We start from the raw sequence: 11,857 nt of genomic DNA on the forward strand, positions 1-11,857 counted from the left end.
TCGCCAGGCTGGAGTGCAGTGGCATGATCTTGGCTCACTGCAACCTCCGCCTTCCGGGTTCAAGCAATTCTCCTGCTTCAGCATCCCAAGTAGCTGGGACTACAGGTGCGCGCCACCATGCCCAGCTAATTTTTGTATTTTTAGTAGAGATGGGGTTTCACCATGTTGGTCAGGCTAGTCTTGAACTCCTGACCTCGTGATCCTCCCGCCTCGGCCTCCCAAAGTGCTGGGATTACAGGCGTGAGCCACCACATCTGGCCATTTTTCTTTCTTTTTTTAAAAAAAACATATTGCTTGTAATTAACACTAAGTCGAGTCTGTATCTTCATATACAAAGTGAAGTATTTTCAGAATATTTTTGGTGGAACGGGTTCATGCTTCAGAAAAGGGCAAGGCTGCAGAGAAATCTAAGATCCTTTCTAGCTCCAACATTCTATGCATCTTTTGTAAATTGCTGTATCAAAATATTTTAAAATAAAAAATTTGTAGAGCTCAATTATAGAACTAATTGACTGAAATCTTTTCATTACTTTGAATTTATGTGTAAATAAAAGTAAAGAATAATTGCCAGGTGTGATGGCTCATGCCTATAATCCCAGCACTTTGGGAGGCCGAGGCAGGTGGATTGCCTGAGGCCAAGACTTCAAGACCAGCCTGGCCAACGTGGTGAAACCCTGTCTCTATTAAAAATACAAAAATTAGCCAGGCATGGTGGTGAACGCCTGTAATCCCTGCTACTCAGGAGGCTGAGGCAGGAGAATCACTTGAACCCGGGAGACAGAGATTGCAGTGGGCCAAGATCGAGCCACTGCACTCCAGCCTAGGTGACAGAGCAAGACTCTGTCTCAAAACAAACAAACAAACAAAAAAACAAGAATAGTCAACGAATTTTACAGTCTCAGATTAGCACTTTGGATTTCGACAAATTTCAAGGCAGCATAAAATAGTTTAATAGACTAAGTAATGATGATAAAATGATGGAAAGTTTTATGTTTCTCTTCATTACATCACACTTTGTATAGTCAATATCAAATATATAAGTTCATAGCAACCATCTTTTGTAAATCAATATTAAGTACCTACATTAGTTGGGATTAAAAAATTATTTTATCTGACACTTCCCCAAATTATGATGTAGCTGACAGCAAGACAGTACTTATCAAATAGAATAAAAAATAATGAGAGAATACGATTTCATGATTTTTCCTAGATTTAGTTCTTCTTGTCTGGACAAACTGGGAGTGAAATACAGATGAGAGCTGCAACACATAAACATACAACACCTTACTGCCTCCCATACAAAAGTTATCTTTCTTTATCCTGTGCCAATACATGGAAGCTAACGCTGTATAACGGAGGCTTTTTTATGAACAGAAGAACTGAAATTTGTTTGTCCTTTTTACTATAAAACAAGACCCATCAGGCGGGGCGCGGTGGCTCACACTTGTAATCCCAGCACTATGGGAGGCTGAGGCGGGTGGATCATGAGGTCAGGAATTCAAGACCAGCCTGGCCAAGGTGGTGAAACCCCGTCTCTACTAAAAATACAAAAATTAGCCGGGCGTGGTGGCAGGTGCCTGTAATCCCAGCTACTCGGGAAGCTGAGGCAGGAGAATCACTTGAACCCGGGCGGGAGGAGGTTGCAGTGAGCTGAGATGGCGCCATTGCACTCCAGCGCGCGACAGAGTGAGACTCTGTCTCAAAAAAGAAAGGAAAGAAAGGAAGGAAGGAAGGAAGGAAGGAAGGAAGGAAGAAAAAAACTGTGAAGCTCAATTCTCCAAGGATACAAAGAAAAAGCAGCTATAGATTTCCATCTCTGGTTATGGCAGACTAGCTCGTATCAGTCAATTGTTACTGACAATAACAACTAGAAAGGGTTAAATTAAAAAATACATCTTTTTGAAGGTATTTGAGAAATACGAAGTCAGTGAAGACCTATGGCCCTAAGATCCAGGAGAGAAGGGGAGTCCAGGGAGGTAAGCCTCACCTTCGGTCTGTTTTTCTCTGAGTCATTTGCTGATTTTTAAGTGGCTGTCAAGAGTCACAAAGTCAGGTAGATAAACATTGTACTGAAGGGCACCTACGAAGGAAGGTTTTTTGTTTTTTTTGAGACGGAGTCTTGCTCTGTTGCCAGGCTGGAGTGCAGTGGCGCCATCTTGGCTCACTGCAACCTCTGACTCCCTGGTTCAAGCGATCCTCCTGCCTCAGCCTCCTGAGCAGCTGGGATTACAGGTACGCGCCACCACGCCCAGCTAATTTTTGTATTTTTAGCAGAGACGGGGTTTCACCGTGTTGGCCAGGATGGTCTCCACCTCCTGACCTTCTGATCCAGCCACTTCGGCCTCCCAAAGTGCTGAGATTACAGGCGCGAGTCACCGCGCCGGGCCAGGAGGGTTTCTTACATACACCTCACTGCTGCCTTAAAAATAGAGGTGAACCAAAAAATGAAGTAACCCTCATAAACCCTAAAATCCAGATTCTAATTAGCAAAATTCTAGACTGGACTAAATCGACCTGATCTGGCTGGGAGTGGTGGCTCACACTTGTAATCCCAGAACTTTGGGAGGCTGAGGTGGGGGTGGATCACTTGAGGTCAGGAGTTCAAGACCAGCCTGGCAAACATGGTGAAGCCTCATCTCTGCTAAATATACAAAAATTAGCCAGCCGTGGTGGCGCCTAATCCCAGCTACTCAGGAGGCTGAGGCAGGAGACTCGCTTGAATCCGGGAGGTGGAAGTTGCAGTGAGCGGAGATGGGGCCACTGTACTCCAGCCTGGGCAACAGAGCACTGTCTCAAAAAAAAAAAAAAAAAATTACCTGATTCTGCTTATCTGCCTCGCAGAAGTGATAACACTGATAATAAACACTGGTAGTGATATCTAGAAGGAGATAACATCAACCTGGATCTTATATTATCTCCAGAATTTTCCACATTTAATATTCATTATTATCAAAAAATTAGTACACATATGAGTAAATAAATGAAATTAAAAAAAAAGAGAGAAAAAATAGTAGTGTCAGACCCACGTGGAGAAGGCCCAGATATTGGAATTATTACATGTGGACTTCAACTGTGATTTTTATGTTCCAGAAGAATAGAAAAAATCTGGAGAATTTCAGCAGAAAATTGTAATCTGTAAATACAATAAACAAAAAGATATTCCGGAATTGAATGATCTAATGACTAAAATTAAGAAAGTGGGGGGTTCTGTTTCTCAGCTTTGGAACCCCCCTCCCTCTGTCTCTGTACAGGGGAGCTTCTATGGAGCCCCCCCTCCCTCTGTCTCTGTACAGGGGAGCTTCTTCTTTCTTCCCCCTTCTTTCTTGCCTATTAAACTCCCTGCTCCTGAAAACTACTCCACGTGTGTTTGTGTCATTTTTTCTAATTTGACTGTAGCGGAAGAACCAGGTGGTCCTCCACTCATCAGAGCCGTATCATTTTGGTGCGTTGGCTGGGAATCCGAGGTACAGCCTTCGTCAGAGTGTTACAGGAATAGGCTCTTGGATATACCACACTTGAGTCAAAGCCTGGAAAGCTGAGGGAGCAACCCCTGACAGCCAGAGGAACGCCTTGAATATCAATGCGAAGAAATAGGAGACCTTAAGCTGAAAATCACAAAAGATAAGTAACGTAAAGCAATCAAATTCCAAATGGTGCTGCAAACTGAACGACGCATGAACACGCCGTTCTTCCGAGGACCCTTAGATTGACCCCAGGAGAAGCCCTAGCTGCTGTTCCCCATTCGTATCAGTATCATTTTGCATTCCCACCAAAAATATATCACTTTAATTTGCATTTCTTTAATTAACAATATTCATGGCTGTGCGTGGTGGCTCATGCCTGTAATCCCAGCACTTTGGGAGGCCGAGGTGGGTGGATCACTTGAGGTCAGGGGTTTGAGACCAGCCTGGCCAAGATGGTGAAACTCCATCTCTACTAAAAATGCAAAAAACTAGCTGGGGGTGGTGACAGGTGCCTGTAGTCCCAGCTACTCGGGAGGCTGAGGCAGGAGAATCACTTGAGCTCAGTATTCAGAAGTTGCAGTGAGCTGAGATCATGCCACTGCACTCCAGCCTGGATGACAGAGTGCGACTCTGTCTCCAAAAAAAACCAAAAAAAAAAAAAAACAAAAGAAACCCAAAATTCAATCATTCAACAAATATTTATTTGCACATTATGTACAAATAGGCTATAATAGGCATTAGGGATACAGCTTTTTTTTTTTTTTTTTTTTTTGGGAGGGAGTCTTGCTCTGTCGCCCAGGCTGGAGTGCAGTGGCTCGATCTCAGCTCACTGCAAGCTTCGCCTCCTGGGTTCACTCCATTCTCCTGCCTCAGCCTCCCGAGTAGCTGGGACTACAGGCATCTGCCACCACGCCTGGCTAATTTTTTTTTGTATTTTTAGTAGAGACGGGGTTTCACCGTGTTACCCAGGATGGTCTCGATCTCCTGACCTCGTGATCCGCCTGCCTCAGCCTCCCAAAGTGCTGGGATTAAAGGCGTGAGCCCCTGCGCCCAGCCTAGGGATACAGATTTAAACAAAACAGACAACATTGACCATTGTGGAGCACAATTTCTAGTAACAATAAACAAACATAAACAAATTCGTAAATGACATGTTAGATTGTAAAAAGTACTCTGGAGAAAAAGCTATATGGAGAAAAATAAAAGTGTATATGGGGTTAATTAAAACAAAAACAAAAAACATGTGGGCCAGGCATAGTGGCTCACACCTGTCATCCCAACACTTTGTGAGGCTGAGGTGAGTAGATTGTTTGAGCCCAGGAGTTCAAGATTAGCTTGGGCAACATGGTGAAACCCCATCTCTACCCAAAATAAGCTGGTTGTGGTCCCAGCTACTCCAGAGGCTGAGGTGGAAAGATCACTGGAGCCCAGGAAGTTGAGGCTGCAGTGAGCCACGATCGTGCCACTGCACTATAGCCTGGGTGACAGAGTGAGACCTTGCCTCAAAAAAAAAAAAGAATGTGGCTGGGCATGGTGGCTCATGCCTGTAATCCCAGTGCTTTGGGAGGCAAAGGCCAGAGCATTGCTTGAGGCTAGAAGTTTGACACCAGTCTGGGCAATATAGTCTCTGTCTTTCCAAAAAAAAAAAAAAGCTGAGCATGGTGGCACTCACCTGTGGTCTTAGCTACTCAGGAGGGTGAGGTGGGAGGATTGTTTGAGCCCAGGAGTTGAAGATTGCGGTGAGCTATGATCACAGCTCCAGCTTGGGCACCAAAGTGAGACTCTGCTTCTTTTTTTTTTTTTAAATATGTAAATGAAAAAAAAAAAGTTTACTAGGAAAGCAGAAGAGCTGAAGGGAGCACTAGTAAGCCAGAAGACCAGAAGAAAGGTCAGTAGAGACTGAAGCATAGAGAAAAGAGGTGGAAATGAAAGACCCTACAAAATAAATAGAACACGGTGGCAAGGTTTAATATACTTGTAATAGAAGTCCTGAAGGGGAGGAGAGAGAAATTATGGGAAAACTGTTACCTGGAAAGAAATTGACTGAAAATTTTCCAAAGCTGATGAAAGGGATCAAGCCAAAAATCCAAGAATATCTATGAACTTATATCAGGATAAATTAAATTAAAACTACACCTAGGTATATGATGATATAACTGCTAAAAAACAATGGAAATAAACCTCAAAAACAGTCAGAGGAAATACATACATTACTTTCAACAATAAGATTAACAGCAATAAGATTAACAGCTATCTTTTTGTTTTATTTATTTATTTATTTTTTGAGACCAAGTCTTTCTCTGTCGCCCAGGCTGGAGTGCAGTGGCATGATCTCAGCTCACTGCAACTTCTGCATCCCAGGTTCAAGTGATTCTCCTGCCTCAACCTCCTGAGTAGCTGAGACTACAGGTGCCCGCCACCACACGTGGCTAATTTTTGTATTTTTAGTAGAGATGCGGTTTCACCATATTGGTCAGACTGATCTCGAGCTCCTGACCTCAGGTGGTCTGCCCGCTTTGGCTGCCCAAAGTGCTGGGGTTACAGTCGTGAGCCACTGTGCCCGGCCAAAGCTATCTTTTTAATAGAAACATTTTAAGCCAAAAGACAAGAATAATTATTGTAAACTGCTGAAAAAGAAAGGGAAACTAAACTAGATATCTATACCTAGGAAGCATAGCATGGTGGTGATATCAAGGCAGACAGAGTAGGAAATAATGCTTCCTTGGGCTGCTGTTCAGGAACGCATAAAATATTGTGAGCTCCTTGTGTAACCACCCAACAGGTTCACCTTGCTCTCTGCCTAGACAGAGCAGATTTATCCGGACAGGGGAATTGCAATAAAGAGTTATTCCCACGGAGCTGGCTTTGTAGGAGCCTGGAATTTTATTATTAATCAAATCAATCTCACCAAGAATTCAGGGGATGGGAATTTTAAAGAATAATTTGGTGGGTAGGGGGCCAATGAGTCAGGAGTGCTGATTGGTTGGATTGCAGATGAAGTCACAGCTGTCCTCTTGCTCTGAGTCACTTTCTGGGTGGAGGCCACAAGATCAGATGAGCCAGTTTATCCATCTGGGTTATGCCAGCTGATCCATCAAGTGGAGGGTCTGCAAAATATCTCAAGCACTGATCTTAGGCTTTACAATAGTGATGTTATCTCCAGGAACAATTTGAAGAGGGTCAGAATCTTGTAGCCTCCAGCTACATGACTCCTAAATCGTAATTTCTAATCATGGGCTAATATGTTAGTCTTGCAAAGGCAGTCTAGTTCCCAGGCAGGAAGGGGTTTGTTTTGAGAAAGGGCTGTCTTTGTTTCAAACTATAAACTATAAACTAAATTCCTCCCAAAGTTAGTTCAGCCCACCCCTCCTCCGGGAGGAACAAGGACAGCTTGGAGGTTAGAAGCAAGATGGAGTTGGTTAGCTCAGATCTCTTTCACTGTAAGAATTCTCAGTTATAACTTTGCAATGGTGGTCTTACTTGGAAGCAGAGACTGTTTCACGGTCTTCTTTGTATCCTCAGACTGTAGCAGTGCTTAGGAGACTTGTAGAGCATTTGAAGAGTCTAGAGCAATTGGACCTTTCATTACATGTTCAACTCACTAAATCTGGGCAAAATTGATGCTGACCCAATGCTCAAGTCTAAGAAAACGTTTTAATCTGGGCCTTGATACTTTTTAGTTGTGTGATAACAGAGATAATTATTCAACCCCTAGTATTAGTTTCCAAGGGCTGCCATAACAAATTATCACAAACAGGCCGGGAGTGGTGGCTCACGCCTGTAATCCCAGCACTTTGGGAGGCCGAGGCGGGTGGATCACCAGGTCAGGAGATCGAGACCATCCTGGCTAACACGGTGAAACCCCGTCTCTACTAAATATACAAAAAATTAGCCAGGCATAGTGGCAGGCGCCTGTATTCCCAGCTACTGGGGAGGCTGAGGCAGGAGAATGGCGTGAACCCAGCAGGCGGAGCTTGCAGTGAGCAGAGATGGCGCCACTGCACTCCAGCGTGGGCGACAGGGCAAGACTCTGTCTCAAAAAACAAAAAAAAAACCAAACAAAAAAAACAAATTATCACAAACTGAGTTGCTCAAAACAATTTACTCAAGTTTTCAGCAAGGCAATGCTCCCTCTGAAAGCTCGTGAGAAGAACTTTCTTTGACTCTCCACAGCTTCTGGAAGCTGTTGGCAATCCTTGGCACACCTTGGTAAAAGGTGTGTCATTCCAATTTCTGCCTTCATTTTCACACAGGCGTCTTTACTCTGGATCTCTGTGTCTCCAAATCTTCCTCTCCAGTCACTGGATTTAGGACATTAGTCATTGAATTCAGGGCCCACCCTAATCCAGTATGACCGCGTTTTAGCATGTTTATAGTTAAAAAACATTCACAGGTACTGAAGGTAAGGACTACAGCATATCTTTTTGGGGACACAATTCAATGTACTAAACTCCAGAGCCTCCATTTTCTCTTCTATAAAATTAATACAGGCTGGGCGCAGTGGCTCACGCCTGTGATTCCAGCACTTTGGGAAGCCAAGGCGAGCAGATCACTTGAAGTCAGGAGTTCGAGACCAGCCTGACCAATGTGGTGAAACCCCATCTCCACTAAAAATACAAAAATTAGCATGGTGGTGGGCGCCTGTAATCCCAGCTACTTGGGAGGCTGAGGCAGGAGAATCGCTTGAACCCAGGAGGTGGAGGTTGCAGTGAGCCGAGATCATGCCATTGCATTCCAGCCTGGGCAACAGAGCGAGACTCCATCTCAAAAAAAACCCAAAAAACCTAAATAAATATAATACCAACCTTGAAGAGTTATGATCAATAATCAAGTAATGCCTAGGACCCAGAATAAATGGGTAATACATTATCAAGGCAGGATTTAAAAAGTAAGTACTAAGTAAAAGATTGGGAGGCTGAGGTGTGAGGATTGTTTGAGGCCAGGAATTTGAAACCAACCTAGGCAACATAGTGAGACCTCTTAGCTACAAAAATAAAAGCAATTAGGAATGGTGACACAAGCCTGTAGTCCTAGCTACTCCAGAGGCTGAGGTGGGAGAACCGCTTGAGCCTAGGAGTTCAAGGTTACAGTGAGCTATGGTGTGCCACTGTACCCTAGCCTGGGTGAAGACAGAGACCCTGTCTCTTTAAAAAAAAAAAAAAGACACATAAATACATATTGATAGACTCAGGAAGGGGTGGGGGTGGTTGGGTGATTGAAAGTGAAAGTTTCTGCTAACTATACATATTAATAAGATTCTGTCAATGGAAAACTCCATTTTTTTTTCAAAAAAACTATAATATTCAGCCTAATATCAAGTGAATAAGAAAATATGAGGGCCAATTAGACACTAATGCAGTGCACAGCAGCAGCAGAGGCACTGCTCCTTGTGGAGCAGGGCTACCCTGTAGGCAGTGTGCCCAGAGGAGCAGCTCAGAGGCAATGCTGCACTCATATTTATACCTGTTTGTTATTACATGCAAATTAAGAAGTGATTTATACAGAAATTTCTAGAAAAGGATGGTAACTTCTGGGTTATCAGGTCGTTGCCATGGAAAGGGGTGGTAACTTCCAGGTGTTGCCATGGCAATGGTAAACTGAGGTTGTACACTGGTGCACGTGTCTTATGGAAAGCTGCTTCTGCCTCATCCCTGTTTTCGCAAGTTGTCAATTTGGTGGGATGTCCTAGGCCTGCCTCTGGAGTTAAGTCCCATGCCTACCTCAATATGACTTATTAAAGGTTATTAAGATTAGTATATTTCTAGAGTTCACTGAAATATATACTGCTGAAAAGTCTGATTGCCACCCGAAGATTGGCAAGGTAATTATTGCCTTGGAACTAAAGCATATATTTGGAATTATAACAAATTTATGGAAAGACTCCTTGCTATTGGTGCATTATGTCTTAAATTGGTTGCTGTTTTGTTTTGTTTTGTTTTGAGATGGAGTTTCGCTCTTGTTGCCCAAGCTGGAGTGCAATATCGTGATCTCGGCTCACTGCAACCTCCACCTCCCAGGTTCAAGCGATTCTCCTGCCTCAGCCACCCAAGTAGTTGGGATTACAGGTGCACGCCACCATGCCTGGCTAATTTTTTTCTATTTTTAGTAGAAATGGGGTTTTACCATGTTAGCCAGGCTGGTCTCGAACTCCTGACCTCAGATGATCCGCCTGCCTCGGCCTCCCAAAGTGCTGGGATTATAGGCATGAGCCACCATGCCCGGCCAATTGGTTGCATTTTTTACATTTATTTATTTATTTTTTTCTGAGACCAGGTCTCACTCTGTCACCCAGGCTGGAGTGCTGTGTCTCGATCGCGGCTCACTGCAGCCTCCACCTCCCTGGGATTAAGCAATTCTCCCACCATAGCCCCTCAAATAGCAGGGAGTATAGGTGTGAGCCACCATGCCACTGGGCTAATTTTTTTGTATTTTTGGTGGAGATGAGGTTTTGCCTTGTGGCCCAGGCTGGTCTCCATCTCCTGGACTCAAGCAATCCACTGGCCTTGGCTTCCCAAAGTGCTGGGATTACAGGCATGAGCCACAGAGGCCGGCCTAATTTTTATTTTTATTTTATTTTTTAAATCAAAGTAACATTTACATAATTTAAGATGTCTAATTCTACTTTAATGCATTTAACCAAGAGCATTAGTCCTCCCTTTGTCCCTTTCACTGGAATCCCACTTCTCAGAGGCAACAATAACCTGCAATGCTAGCTACTTTTATGGTATTTTTTAAAATGGGCTCCTATTTCTAAATAGCACACTTACACTTAAATTGCTATTTCTTTTTCAGTTAAAACATTGTATTAACTTCCTACCATTGAAGTTTAAGAGTTAGCTGTCTTACACTACCCTATTCTTACAGATCATCCTCCCCAACCTTCCAATACAGCTCTAGCATATTTTCTGTTTTAATCAGTACATAGTCCTTACTTCTCTTCTCTTCTCTTCTCTTTTCTCTTCTCTTCTCTTCTCTTCTCTTCTCTTCTCTTCTCCTCTCTTCTCCTCTCCTCTCCTCTCCCCTCCCCCCACCTTTTCTTTCTTTTCTTTTCTCTTTTGTTTTCTTTTTTCTTTTTTTTTTTTTTTTTGAGACAGGGTCTCAACTGTTGCCCAGGCTGGAGTGCAGTGATGCAATCTCGGCTCAGTGCAACCTCTACCTCCTGGGCTCAAGCAATCATCCCACCTCTGTCTCCCGAGTAGCTGGGACTACAGGTGTGTGCCACCACACCCAGCTAATTTTTGTATTTTTTGTAGAGCTGGGGTTTTGCCATTTTGCCCAGGCTGTCCTCAAACTCCTGAGCTCAGGCGATCCTCCTGCCTCAGCCTCCCAAAGTGCTGGGATTACAGGAGTGGGCCACTGCTCCTGGCCTTATATGTAAATATTTCTTACAGCTAAGTCTTGTGATCTAATAGTATGTTTTCGTTTCTCTGTACTTAAAAAAAAAATCTGCAATTAGTAGTTGTCCTTTAAAAATTTTGTTTTCTTTGTACCTATCACTAATGTTTCTGAACCTTACAGAACTCTAAATGCCGTTCCACAGGATCAAATGCATCATGTAATCCATTAGTTCTAATTGCTTATTGAAAATATATTTCTTTGAACTCTCCATACTTCTGCTCCAATCTGTACTGTGGCTTCAAGCTGACATCCTGAAACTCCTCCCTACCATATCCTGGACACTATCTTTGCCTCCCTTGGCTAGGATCCTCAGTTTCCTGGATCCCAAATTTTCCTGTTTCTTAGCTTAGTCCCTAATATTAATAGAGTACATGGGAAGGAAATTTTTGGCTGTCTTATATATCTATATATTTATTCTCGATTGTTACCCTCATACTTGATTGACAGTTTGGTTGAGTATAGAATTCTAGATTGGAAATAATTTAGTGTCTTAAAAATTATTTTATAGTGTTACAGCTCTTTTAGAATTTGTCTATCAGGCCTTCAGGTGTTTTTTTTTTGTTTTTTTTTTTTTTTTTTTTTGCTGGAAAGCCCCTAAAAAATAAAAGAAAATAAAAATAAATTATTTTGTAGTATTTAGTACATTTAAAATACTGTTGTATTATAAATATAAATTATGGAGCACAATAAAATAAATTGCCTTGCACAGTGACTGATGCCTGTAACCCCAGCACTTTGGGAGCCTGAGGCAGGGTTATATAGCTTGAGCCCAGGAGTTTGAGACCAGCCTGGGCCACAAACATAGTGAGACCCTGTCTCTATTAGAAGAAAATGTTTAAAAAAGCCTGGACATGATGGCTTATGTCTGTAATTCCAGCACTTTGGGAGGCCGAGACAGCAGACCGCTTGAGCTCAGGAGTTCAAGACCAGCCTGGCCAACATAGTGAAACCCTGTCTCTACCAAAAATATAAAAGTTAGTTGGGTGTGGTTGCAT

At 43.0% G+C, this 11,857-nt stretch overlaps 1 pseudogene; it reads left to right on the forward strand.

The window, feature by feature from the left end:
- The first annotated feature begins 11,367 nt into the window (after positions 1-11,367).
- On the forward strand, positions 11,368-11,407 carry LOC112438409 (U7 small nuclear RNA; annotated as a pseudogene).
- Positions 11,408-11,857: the final 450 nt, after the last annotated feature.

Source organism: Pan paniscus, chromosome 1 (genome assembly GCF_029289425.2).
Source record: "Pan paniscus chromosome 1, NHGRI_mPanPan1-v2.0_pri, whole genome shotgun sequence".
In the NCBI taxonomy this organism is placed as follows: domain Eukaryota; kingdom Metazoa; phylum Chordata; class Mammalia; order Primates; family Hominidae; genus Pan; species Pan paniscus.